The 12,326-nt window shown below is 42.0% G+C and overlaps 1 protein-coding gene and 1 pseudogene across 10 annotated transcripts in view; both read right to left on the reverse strand.

Annotated features, from left to right (window-relative positions):
- The window catches only part of RASSF7 (Ras association domain family member 7), a 92,931-nt gene that overhangs the window by 68,353 nt on the left and 12,252 nt on the right, over positions 1–12,326 (reverse strand). The window lies entirely within an intron of this gene.
- On the reverse strand, positions 613–1,118 carry LOC309528159 (AP-1 complex subunit sigma-3 pseudogene; annotated as a pseudogene). Its single transcript has one exon. The product of its transcript is annotated as an AP-1 complex subunit sigma-3 pseudogene (transcript).

Below are 12,326 nucleotides of genomic sequence, written 5' to 3' on the forward strand. Positions count from 1 at the left end.
TAATTCCAGGAATAGGATAAAAAACACCAATATCTGATGAACTGAGGAAAATAATAAAATAAGAAAAGATGGCTTCAGAACACCCTGCTCTAAATGTAACTGTACTGTTTCTCTCCTGCTGCCCCTTTTAGCTTTAGTCTGTGCTTTGGGTGCTACAGTGATGTCATGTTTTACAGACCTAGTTAATAGCTTCTGAAATGATGGCCTACACCCTGTGTTTATGCTTGATTCATTCTTTCAAATTGCTGCATGAAAGGACAAGGTTATTATTTATTTTTTTAATTACAAAATTACACTGAATTGGTCAAAAACTGACCCAAAGTCATATAAATATATCCTTCAAGTGTTCTAGTATCCGTTCCTTGGAAGTGAAAGGCAGGTAGCTAAAAATTGCCATAAAAACAAACATTCAATCAGGACAGCCAAGAAAGTTTACTATCATGCTCATGTAAAATAGAATACATGTTTGCGCTATTATGGCTGACCTTCATCTTGACTATTGCATAGACAGCCCCCTTCAGGAGGGTTTGAGGTGGGAGGGGTTCACTGTTAAATAAAATCCAGGAGCAGGCAGATTTTTGCATATACCATTGGTATGGAGCCTCGTTTTCTGTTTATGTAGGTTCTAGTTAGAAGGCAGGCTTGCTCATATATTCTTCCATTGTCTCTTGTAACATAGCATCTTCTATAGCTTTCACTGCAGATTTTTTGGAAGTCTCTTGAATTTCCCCTCCCATCAGAAACTCATCAAGAATAAAGTACGCCTTTTCAAAATTGAAAATAATATCCAGTTCACACACATTGCCAAAATATCTGTCCAATAGCTCTACATAACGATGGACAACTTCTAGGGTCAAGAGTTCGTTATCCTGCTCTTCAACTGCACAGCAGAAATATAAACTAGCGTACCTTTTGTAAACAAGCTTGAGGTCTTTCCAGTCAACAAAACTGCTCATTTTCTGGTTGCGAGACAAAATAATCTGCACAATTTCTCAGGTGATCTTTTTCTTCTCTTTTTCAGGCAGTGTAATAAACCATTTCTGGAGTCTTAATTTCCCTTGCCGGCTGCAGAGCAGTATAAACTGCATCATGGCTGCCAGAGAGCCACTCCCCACCCCAGGTGGCTCCAAGCCACCTACCCTGTGCGGGTTTCCCCCCTCCCCCCCGCAGGCACAGGTGAACTCCCAGCCGCTCGCCCTCGAAAGGACAAGGTTATTATTATTTCTGTGGAAGGGAAGGTGGGGGAATTAGTTGCCTAAAGTCAACCAGACATTTGGGACAGGGGAAAGAATAGAATCTAGACCTTTTTACTTTTAAATCTATGATGATTGACCTATAGTTAGCAGCATTAGCATACCTTCTAGTCATTCAGTTCATACTTGTTTCAAGCGCAAGATGGGAAGAAGCAACCTGCTCATAAGCAATTGCATTCTTGCCAACTTATTTTTAAAATGAACTACATTTTCCTATTGATGGCAGCAGCCTGTGGCCAAGGAGTGGCCTCCCTCCTTGCCATTACATCGCTGGCCCTCTCAGCAATATCTTTATTGGCTCCTTCGTGTACAACCCCAACGCTAATTACCACCAAAGCTAAAAAGCCAATTCACATTTACTTTAAAACAGAGGCACAAGTTTCCTCTGTTCTGGTAAATGACAGCATGGGCTGCAGTTTAGTCCATTGGATCACTTAGTTATATGCACAGATCAACTCCCTTATCTGCATGTGAGCAAGCACTGAGTTAGAAAGTGCTTATTACAGAATTGGAGCAATTCACTTGCCATCTTTGCTCTCCAGATGAGCCCCTAAAACCCATCTTCCCCATCCCTGCCTTTCTGCCACACTCTGTCATACTCCCTGACTCCAAACTCTGGCATAACTCCTTCCTATGCCTTTCAAAGACACCGAACCTAGATTACCCTTAGGGGTAGGGGATGGGCAGAGAGGTATGCTACTGCCCTCTTCACCCCCCCCCCATTCAGAATATCCCAGAGTGGCCCTGTACCAAGCAGCCATGTTCTACCACTAGCTTCTATTGAGATACTCTCTTATATAAGTCCAAGACCTGAGCCAGGTATTGCCCTAAGGTAGGGTTGCCATATGTCCTCTTTTTCCAGGACATACCCTCTTTTTCAGGGATAACATTTCTGTCCGAATGGATTTTTTGAATTTGCCAAAATGTCCGGAGGTGTAGGAGCGGGCTACCTTATATGCAGGATACGCAGTACTAGACAACCAAGTGCAAAACATATACATACTGTGTGAGATTTTCATGATGCAAGAAAGGACCAGGTCCTTGTTTTTGTATATTTTGAAGGGACGCTGCAGAATGTACCTGCTCCTGCACCCCCTCCCCTCCCCTCTGCCTCAAGCACCGGCAAATATGTCCTCTTTTTCTCTCTTCAAAATATGGCAACCCTGCGAGGCAACCCTATAATGATAGTTTTATTGTCAGAAAACTGATATCAAAATCCTAAACAGCAGAGTTGACCTAATGTCTTAGATGACATTTGAGCCTTTTACATTATAAGAGAAGAACTAAGGTCTCAATTATTAACTATGTATGGTTTTTAATTTTAAATATAACAACGAATTCTAATTTCCAGCAACTTCTTTTAAAATTGCAGCAATTTTATTTTCAGATGGAGTGCAAGCATTCTGAGATGAAGCAGGTACGCTGGAAGGAGATCTCCCATTAAAAATGCAGGAGACTATACTAAGTGAGATCATTATTTGACTGAGGTCAGTCTATTTATCTATAAAATGAGTATGATACTGATCTCACTTGTTGGGGTGTGGCCAGAGCACAATGTGAAGATATTTTGAGGAGAAGGCAAAGGGTTGTTATTCTTACATTGCAAAGCAGGCTACTGATTGTTAAAAATAAGCAAGCAGATGATGCATAGTAGTTATTTCAGTCATATCTGATTTCCAACCCTCTGTTAATGACATTTTATCTTCTTGTCCTTTGAGAGAGATGCCTTCTACCCCAACAGCTTCTTACATCCACTTTCTGGCCTGTAGTAATTTAGGGTGGAATCCTGCATGCTTACCTGGGAGTAAGGCCTATTACTTTGTTCTTCTGAATAGACAAGCCCTTTGGAAGGGAACTCTGGAAGGAGACTTTCCAGCTGTTGTTAAAGCATAGCCAAGAGTCACAGATGATGGTAGTAAGAGTCCCGGCAACTTCTGGCGGGACACACGTTAGCCATTTGTGCACATTAAATTGCATGACTGACTGGTTCACAAAAAAATCATGCACAGCACTACCCAGCAGGGAAAAGAGATCCACATTAAGGGTGAAAAATAACTTTTCCATAATCAGATTGATCACAGATGGGATGTGAAAAAGGGATGTCCATCAGCGTCATTGGGAAATGTGTCTCACTGACAGTTGATTTAGTCTGGTTTAAACACAAGACTGCGCATCTTCAGTTTGAGCTGTACTGATATACCTAGCCGAGCAAGGTCTCTCTGAGGTGCCTACAGACAGAATCCAGATGTTTCTGCATGCAGAGCCAAGGAGGACAGAAGGGTCACCAACAGAGCTGGCAAGAGCTGGGGTAGAAACAAACCTGTTCAGTTTCATAATTGGGGGGAGTAAGCTGGGACACATAAATCTTCTCTGCAACTCTGTCTATGAAGCTTTTGAGTTCTGCAATAAGCAACAGTCATCTCACTATAATATTGCTTAATAAGAGGCACTCTTATGTTGCTTATTTATTGCTGTTGAAATAAGGACACCAAACTGTGAGAAATTTTAATTTATGACTTACCCACCTGGCCACCTGGCACGGGGGGGGGGTGGCATATGCCGAAATTATCCAAGGGTGATGAAGCTAGGCCTACTCTGTTTTTTTCTTTAAAATAAAACAATTCCTAATGACTGGTGGCTATGAATTCCTGGAAGAAAACCGGCTAATTTATGTGCAACTACAGGAGATACTATACCTACTATGTTATAATGTTTTAACTAATTAAATATTTAGAATTTAGAATTCATCAAAACTTCTTAAGTTTTAGAATTCACTCTAGTGGCTAATTCTGTAAACTGTAGATCTGTATTAAGGATGAAACCTCAGCTACAAGCAATAAATAAAACCTTGTAAAATCTAGAAGGACAATATTTCTGCTAAGACAGAAACAATGTCAGGGACAGGACTAAGGGGCACCAGTATATGTCCTGGGAGCTGTGGAACAGGATTAAAGAGAAGATCTTCAATAGAGGGTGATAAAATTTATTTTTTCACTCTTCTGTTCCTTAGCTCCTCCTCCTTACCTTTAAAGCCCTAAATGGCTTGAGACCCAAATATCTGAAGTGCCTGATCACATACCAATCTTGCACATGTTGTAGTTTGTTTTGAAGTTGTGAAGAATTATCTGCTGTTTTCTTGTCTTTTGTCTTATATGTTGTATGTTGTACAACACCCTGTAATCTAATATTATTATGAAGAATTATAAAAAACGTTCAAAACAAACAAGCTCTAGAGATGAGAGAAAGTGATGACAAATATGCCAGTCGAGTTGCTGTCAAATTCTGTTCCAGATAGAAGCTGGCAGTGAAACAACAGTTCTATTCATGATGTAATGGCAAAACAAACAAACTGGCACTTACTAGAATCCAGTACTGTTCTATCAAAAGACATCCATGTCATGCTAAGTGCTGCATATGTACAAAGAAGCTTCTTTACTGATGTGGCAATGTTGTGTTGGCAAAGAGGCCTGAAGTACAGGACTGAGGTGAGATTGCAGAGCTGTGCACCACGCACATTCAGGAAGGCTTTGCATGGCCTAGGATGATCCTCACTCTCACTGCACATGTGCAGAGCCCACCAGAGCAGTGCATCTCAGTGTTGGTAATGTCAACATTGACCAGTTGCCAGAAGCCTCTGTGCATCTTCACTGATGCTTAGCAGTCCTTTACAGGGCCTGGAACAGTAATTCCAGAATCTTGCTGAGCTTTGGATCAAATACGGGAGTTGGTGTAGAATTAATTAGAATAAAAATCTGGTTCTGACAAAAACTTTGTCCAGTGCAGAATCTGCCTACTTGTAATTAACATTCATAAGGTCAGATGAAGTGAAGAAGGCACCAGGTGATGCCTTGATACAGAGACCAGGTATTGTTTCCAAGTACTTCAATAAGAGGAGTCATTACAAAAAGACTGATTTGCAGGTCCTTTCTACAATTCTTCTTCTTCTTCTTCCTCCTCCTCCTCCAAATACCTGGTGCCATTGGCATAGCCAGGGGGGCAGCTGCCCCCCTAAATCAAGTAAATAAATAAAAATACTTGACTAACTGACCAATTGCATTGCAAAGAAACTTGGTTCTGCCCCCATAAAACAAAGCTTGCCCCCCTAAAATAAATCCTAGCTATGCCCATGAAAGTGTAAAAAGGTAAAGGTAAAGGACCCCTGACAGTTAAGTCCAGTTGTGAACGACTCTGGGGTTGCGGCGCACATCTCGCTTTACTGGCCGAGGGAGCTAACATTTGTCCGCAGACAGTTTTTCCGGGTCATGTGGGCAGCATAACTAAGCTGCTTCTGGTGAACCAGAGCAGCGCACGGAAACGCCGTTTACCTTCCTGCTGGAGCGGTACCTATTTATCTACTTGCACTTTTATGTGCTTTTGAACTGCTTCATCGTGGGGATTCAAACTGCTGACCTTCCTATTGGCAAGCCCAAGGCTCAGTGGTTTACACCACAGCGCCACCCTCATCCCAAATGAAAGTGTAGACACCCTGAAAATGTTTCTGGCACAGAAGATGTACTTCCTCGTGAATAGAAGAGGAGAAGGGCTCTAGAGGGATCATCAGACCTGAACTCTTGTGATGAAACTGCAATGGTTGAATTATTCTCACACTTCCAAAAGGAGCAATACGCTGTTGCAACTCTGAGAGATGCTACATGTATTGTATTTTTTCCAGTACATACATGAAACATTCATTATCTACATACACCTAGGTGTGAACCTAATAAATATGTGCTTGCACAACTATGTAACAGACAGAAGCAAGGTCAAGGACCTAGGACTGGCAGTGGCTTCCTGCCAGCTCAAATCTAAACTACACATGACTATGGAAGATTCATGTCTTTAAACATGGATCTACCTTTTTTAAAATGTAAAGCAGGGATAAGGAGATAGAGCTACTTAGAACCCATTTTAACAGTATTTCCATCCAAAAGCAGCTTAATCCATCATTAACTTAAGCATCTGTCTGACAGGTAGAGTGGCTTGGGACAATTATTTTCCAGCCTTGCTGAATGCATAATATGAAAAAAGGATGTAATAAATACACAGCATTCATGATAGATACCCCAGGGCATAGGACAATGTTATTCTCACAAAGAGCTGGTGTTTGTCTCCCTGTTGCATTTGGATGAGCAATCAAAAGGGAAGGAACAAGCACAAGATGCCATTGCTTCCTTTTAGTCACATCTTCGAAAGCTTTTGTGCATGTATAATCAGCAAAACAAAGTAAAAGAAGAAGAAGAAGAAATCGGTTGGCTATGACCACAATCAGAAGGCTGATTGCTGAAGAATTGATGCTTTTGAATTATGGTGCTGGAGGAGACTCTTGAGAGTCCCACGGACTGCAAGAAGATCAAACGTATCCATTCTTAAGGAAATCAGCCCTGAGTGCTCACTGGAAGGACAGATCATGAAGCTGAGGCTCCAATACTTTGGCCACCTCATGAGAAGAGAAGACTCCCTGGAAAAGACCCTGATGTTAGGAAAGATGGAGGGCACAAGGAGAAGGGGACGACAGAGGACGAGATGGCTGGACAGTGTTCTTAAAGCTACCAGCATGAGTTTGACCAAACTGCGGGAGGCAGTGGAAGACAGGAGTGCCTGGCGTGCTCTGGTCCATGGGGTCACGAAGAGTTGGACACGACTAAACGACTAAACAACACGACCACAATCCAGGGGGCTGTTTTAGGTGGGGAACCGTTATATGCAGCAGAGGAGGGCTTAGTTGTTGGCCTGTTATGAAGATTTCACTGCCTCACAGAAATCTCATTCCAGCAAAGGAAACAGGCAAAGAAGAAACATTGATTAAAATCTATAAATGCTTGAGGGGTTGCTATCTTTGTCATCTAACTCCTCCTGATCACAAGATGAAGCAGAAGCCTAGTTTTTATTATAATTTCCCTTCTACAAAAGGACAGCACAGGGGTGTGGAACCTTTTTGTGTTCAAGGGCCATATTCATCTCTGGGTAATCTTCCAGGGGCCCTATGCCATTGGGAGGGGCCAAAAGCATATGTGAGTACATTTACATAAAATGTAAATTTTAACTTTACACAGCAGGCTAGTTCCTACACATCCACCCACCCCTCTGTGCCCTCCAGCCATGCAAGTGACAGACATTAACAGAGTTTAAGACATACTCCAGCCAGCCAGAACTATTCAAGGATGGTGCAAAGCAAAGTCAGTGAGGGGTGTGGTCTGAGGAAGAGTCCTGCGGGCCATCAAGATAGACCGGAAAAGCTACATTTGGCTCCCCACTCCTAGGATAGCAGATTTTAGATTCAGAATACGTAAGAATTTGGGAATTAATGTATCATGCACTTTCATTTCTTCTGGAAGCCACTGGGAACGGTAATCTAAGTTTTTCCAGAAAAACTTCTCAAGCATGCTTGAGCACAGAGCAGAAGGCAAGGGAACCTGCTGGGACTTGAAGCACAGTAGAAATGGAGGTTTCAGATGCAAAAGGTGGAGTTTCCACATGGTTTTGAAGACAACTTGTTCTGCTGTTGGCACTGCATGCTTACCATGAAAGCATGAAGAAAATATGCATTTCCTATTACAGCTGGAGCAAAACGCCATGCAGTTGTGAAGAAGCAGCTGATCCCCACTCATTTTTAATTTACTTCTGAGTAAACATGCATAGTGTCAAACCTTCAGGCCAACAATCCTGTATTATCAAAACTTTAATTTGGTTTGGCGGAGAGGTTGCCTTCTGTTGTACAGGTAGTTTCGCGGGTGCTCAGTTAAAATAGAAAGGTACATTTAGACATTTTTTTGTATCTGTTGACAAAAGTGTATGGAACTTATCAGAGTGAATAAAGAATGCACCCATCACATTGAAATACCCAAATAGGCATTCTGTTAAAAATAATGTACCGGTATTTCAATGCATATCAAAATGCTGAAGTTCCTCTTGAATCACTTTACTCCCACTGGGATGCATATTTGGGTAAATCTGGTAGTGCAAAGGAGAATTGGCCTGGTTGTCACATCAATGGAGACATCCTTTCCCCCTCACCCAATGTGCCAGAGGTTTATGGGAACAATGGCTGCAAACAGGTGTAGGGGGAAAGCATGAAAAAGTGGAAGGTAAGGAATTTTTCAATAACACTTTTACATTTCCAACAAAACATCAGGAAGAACTTTCTGACAGTAAGAGCTGTTCCCCAATGGAATGGACTTGCTTGGAAGGCTGTAGATTCCCCTTTATTGGAGGTTTTTAAGCAGAGGTTGGATGGCCATCTGTCATTAATGCTTTGGTTGAGATGCCAGCATTGCAGGGGGTTGGACTAGATGACCCTTGGTACTCCTTCCAACTGCCCTTGAAAACTTAAAACAATTGGTAGCTGCATTTTGTGCGCTCATTTGCTACTACTATTACAGGATTACAGTCCTGAAGTTCCAGGCTTCTCATATCTATTTCCGAGCTTTACTACTACCCTTGCCCTTATTGCAGTAATTACTTGTAGGAGTAATTTATATCAACCAAACAATCTAGCGCAGTGCAGGATTGCAGATAACGATCTTCATTCCACCGGAATTAAATCAAGTTCAATTACTGATCAATAGTATTTTACTACATACATCACAAGGAAAGAAAAGTATGCAAAGGTTGTTGTACCACCTTATTTTGTTTCACATGATTCTCCACTGGTAATAGCTCACTTCACCCACTAGCATAGCATGGGGGACAGGGGGGCTGTGGCCCTGGGCACAAAAGCTTGGGGGCGTGAACCAGGCACCCCCCACATGCGCCCAGCATGCAAGCGCCTGCCCATTAACGGCTGGGACTGGGTGAGTGTGGAGGGCTGTAACCAAGTCCAAGCACATGTAACTTCCAGCAGATCCACACCATACATTTAAGCACATTCAATGTACATGATTTCTGTCAGGGAATCCTGGTAACTGCAGCTTGTTAAGAGTTCTGGGAACTGTAGCTTTGTGAGGGGCAAACTACAATTCCCACAGTTCTTGGGGGGGTGGAGTCACGTGCTTTAAATATGTGTTGTGCTTTAAATCTATGGTGTGAATCTGCCCTTAATTAGGTATGTATTCTTTCCTTGTTTACCTCTGCCTCCATGTACCTCAATTTCCATTGTTGTTTTGCATATTGAATTTTAGATAGTAAGTTCCTCAGGGCAAGGACCTATACACTTTCATCCTGTAAAAAAAACCTATGCACACTGAGCAGCCTTCAGCTGTTGGGTCATGACCCAGAAGTGGGCTGCAATCTGACCAAAGTTTTATGCATCTATGTTTTTCACACCAATTTCTAATTTTTTCTATGCTTTGATACTGATTTCTGGCAAGGGAGGAAAGCCATGCATGGTGTTTGTGTGTGCAATGTCATCTAAGATGGTGGTTTTTGGACACATGTACATCAGCAGCTGGTGCAAAAGGGCTGGCCAGGCTGCAGGAAGGGTGATACAGAAAAGGGCTGAAAGAGAAAATAAGAGGAGTAAACTTAATAGTGGGTCCCATGTCAAAGCTTGGATTAAAGTTAGTAGGTATACAAAAGATTAAAGTCACTGGTATATAAAACACACCCAACCCCACCATCAGCAATGGACTTCTTCCAGAATGGTTGTACTCAACACCCAAAATTGTCCTCAGCGTCTGGAAATGTACATTATAGTTTTTTTCTGAGGCAAATAGAAGAAATAAATGTACAGCCTGATCTATATGACATTGTAAATTAATTATCCCTGACCATCAAAGCCAGAAAATGCTCTCATCAGCCCGTGAACCAACCACCTAAAGAAGCAGCTGTGGAACCAATCTAGGCTATTATGCTAATTACACTCATTGGAAGGGCTGCAGTAAGGCAACATTTCTGAGTGTGATGAGCAACAAGCTAAAACAGGAAAGCTGAGCAATAACTCTCCATAGGGTACTTGTCAATGCTTCTGCTATGCTTGGCTGAAAATGAAGGTTTGGTACTACAGATACTGACTGCACTCCATTACTCTCATCTTTGGAAATAATCTCAAATGTCAAGTTCTACAGATGCAGCCTAACAAATTATTTGTGTACAACCTAACCTCAACCAAAACTGAGGTAACACGGAGTAACACAGAATTGCACCCTGAGGTACAAATTCAAGCAACCAGTTGCTCAGAGCAAGGAGTGTGGAGCAAACTACAATAATTGAGCTTTACATTCCAGAATAACTTCTGCACTTTTAGTTTGGATTTTCCCTGTTTGCAAAGGCATTGTTTTGGCTTGTCAACAACTTGCCTGAGATTCAGTAACATCAAATCCTTGAAGGTCTTTCTCCAAATTAACTCTCAGATTCCTACACAACAGCAGCAGCAGCTCCCAGCCTTTCTTTAAAGTGAGCTCCCCTCAACCAGTGATTCCTGTTCTTGGCTTAACCAAGCACCCCCAGAACTCGCTCCTCTGCTGGCCTGAAGGGGAACAGAGGACAGCTTTGTGCTGACAGGTTTCTCTTTAGCATTAAAGGCGGGATATTTTAGAAGCAGCGTACTTCCTTATGCTGCTGTAATTTGTTTAGCAGCCCTGGATCAGGCACGTGATAATTTTAGTTGTTCTTTTCATCACCAAGAGTAGTCTAACATAAGACAAATAAAAATCAGGTGCATTTTAAAGCACCTTTCCAGGAACCCTGCCTGGGCTGTTACAAAGCCTTGTGAAAATCGTTTTAACATAACCACATAGAAGGTCTGCTCCTCCAACTGGGAATTACCGTAATTTTGGACATGGTCATTCATTATCTTACAACTGTATGTTAGGCTGAAATACTATAAAGGCCACTTGATGTGGAAATAAAGGCCACAGTCCTGTACACACGGCCCCTCACAGAGAATACTTCTTACAGTTGGACTTGCTTCAGACTAAATATACATAGGGTTGTGCTGTTGCAACTCCTATTAAAAACCAAAAGAACTTGTTTCCAAGGAGATACAGTATGCTTAGATCAGGTTATTACGGCAAGATCCCAAGCATGCTTCTCAGAAGTAAGTGAGATGGCAGCCTTAGGGCTAAATGAGAAAAGACAGAGCAGCCACATTCATTTATTCATGTGTCCTCTTTGTTCAGATATATATAAAAAACATGGAATAGAGGGGGTGTATTTGTAATGTTATGCCGAGAGCTGGTGTGGGGCAGCAGAACCATTCTCCCTCCCCTTCCTTACCTCACTCAGTTCCATTGCTCAAATGACTTCTCTTCCAGCCCAGCTTTGCTACCAGATGTGAGCAAGGTGGGGGAGAAAAGTGTTTCAAGCAACAAAGTGCAGTCAGGTGACACATGGAATGGCCCCCTTCCTTGCACATAGAATCATGAAATTGTAGAGTTGGAAGGGACCCCGAGGGTCATCTTGTTCAACCTCCTGCAATGCAGGAATCTCAACTTGAGAATCACTGCACATACCTTGTGTGTAAAAGGGAAAAAAAGTGTGTGTGTGGGGGGAGAAACCTCCACCCTCCATTTACCGTATATGGGAATATGACAAACACATGCATGCATACATGTGGCTGCCCACATCTAGTTTCTCCCTAAGATGCTTGGTTTCTGGCCACTGTTTTCTACCAATTCAGAGAGAGTTGGTGTGTTTCAAGAGGCCAAAAGAAAAAAGTTTCTTTTTCCATATACTTGAGCATCCAATCCTAAGCAAGCATACTTGGAAGAAAATTCAGCTGAACTCCATGTTGTAGCAGGTCGGGTGTTACTTCCAAATTCAGTACTGTATATGTGCTTCAGATTAAACTGTAAATCAAATGCCTTTAGGGAATTTCTAATGCTACATTTGAAAGACGCTAGGACCCCACTGAGAGTTAAACTGGTGTCTAAACATCTATGAAAAAAACTGATGCACACATTTAATTTTTGACGAACCGCGAAAAAATTCTGGAAGCAGAAACAGGGTTGTGGCACGTGTAATACAACTCCCAACATAATACTTATTTTCACAGGTTTTTATAACAGGTGCAACTCCCAAGAGTCTTGTAAAACAGCTCTTATAAAAAGCAGGGATGCATTCAGCGAGGCTTTGGGAAGAATGATAACACCTCACTTGAAAATACTGCTAAGTTCACCAACACAATTATTTGCCGTA

Source organism: Podarcis vaucheri, assembly GCF_965113315.1.
Source record: "Podarcis vaucheri genome assembly, chromosome: 1".
Taxonomy (NCBI): domain Eukaryota; kingdom Metazoa; phylum Chordata; class Lepidosauria; order Squamata; family Lacertidae; genus Podarcis; species Podarcis vaucheri.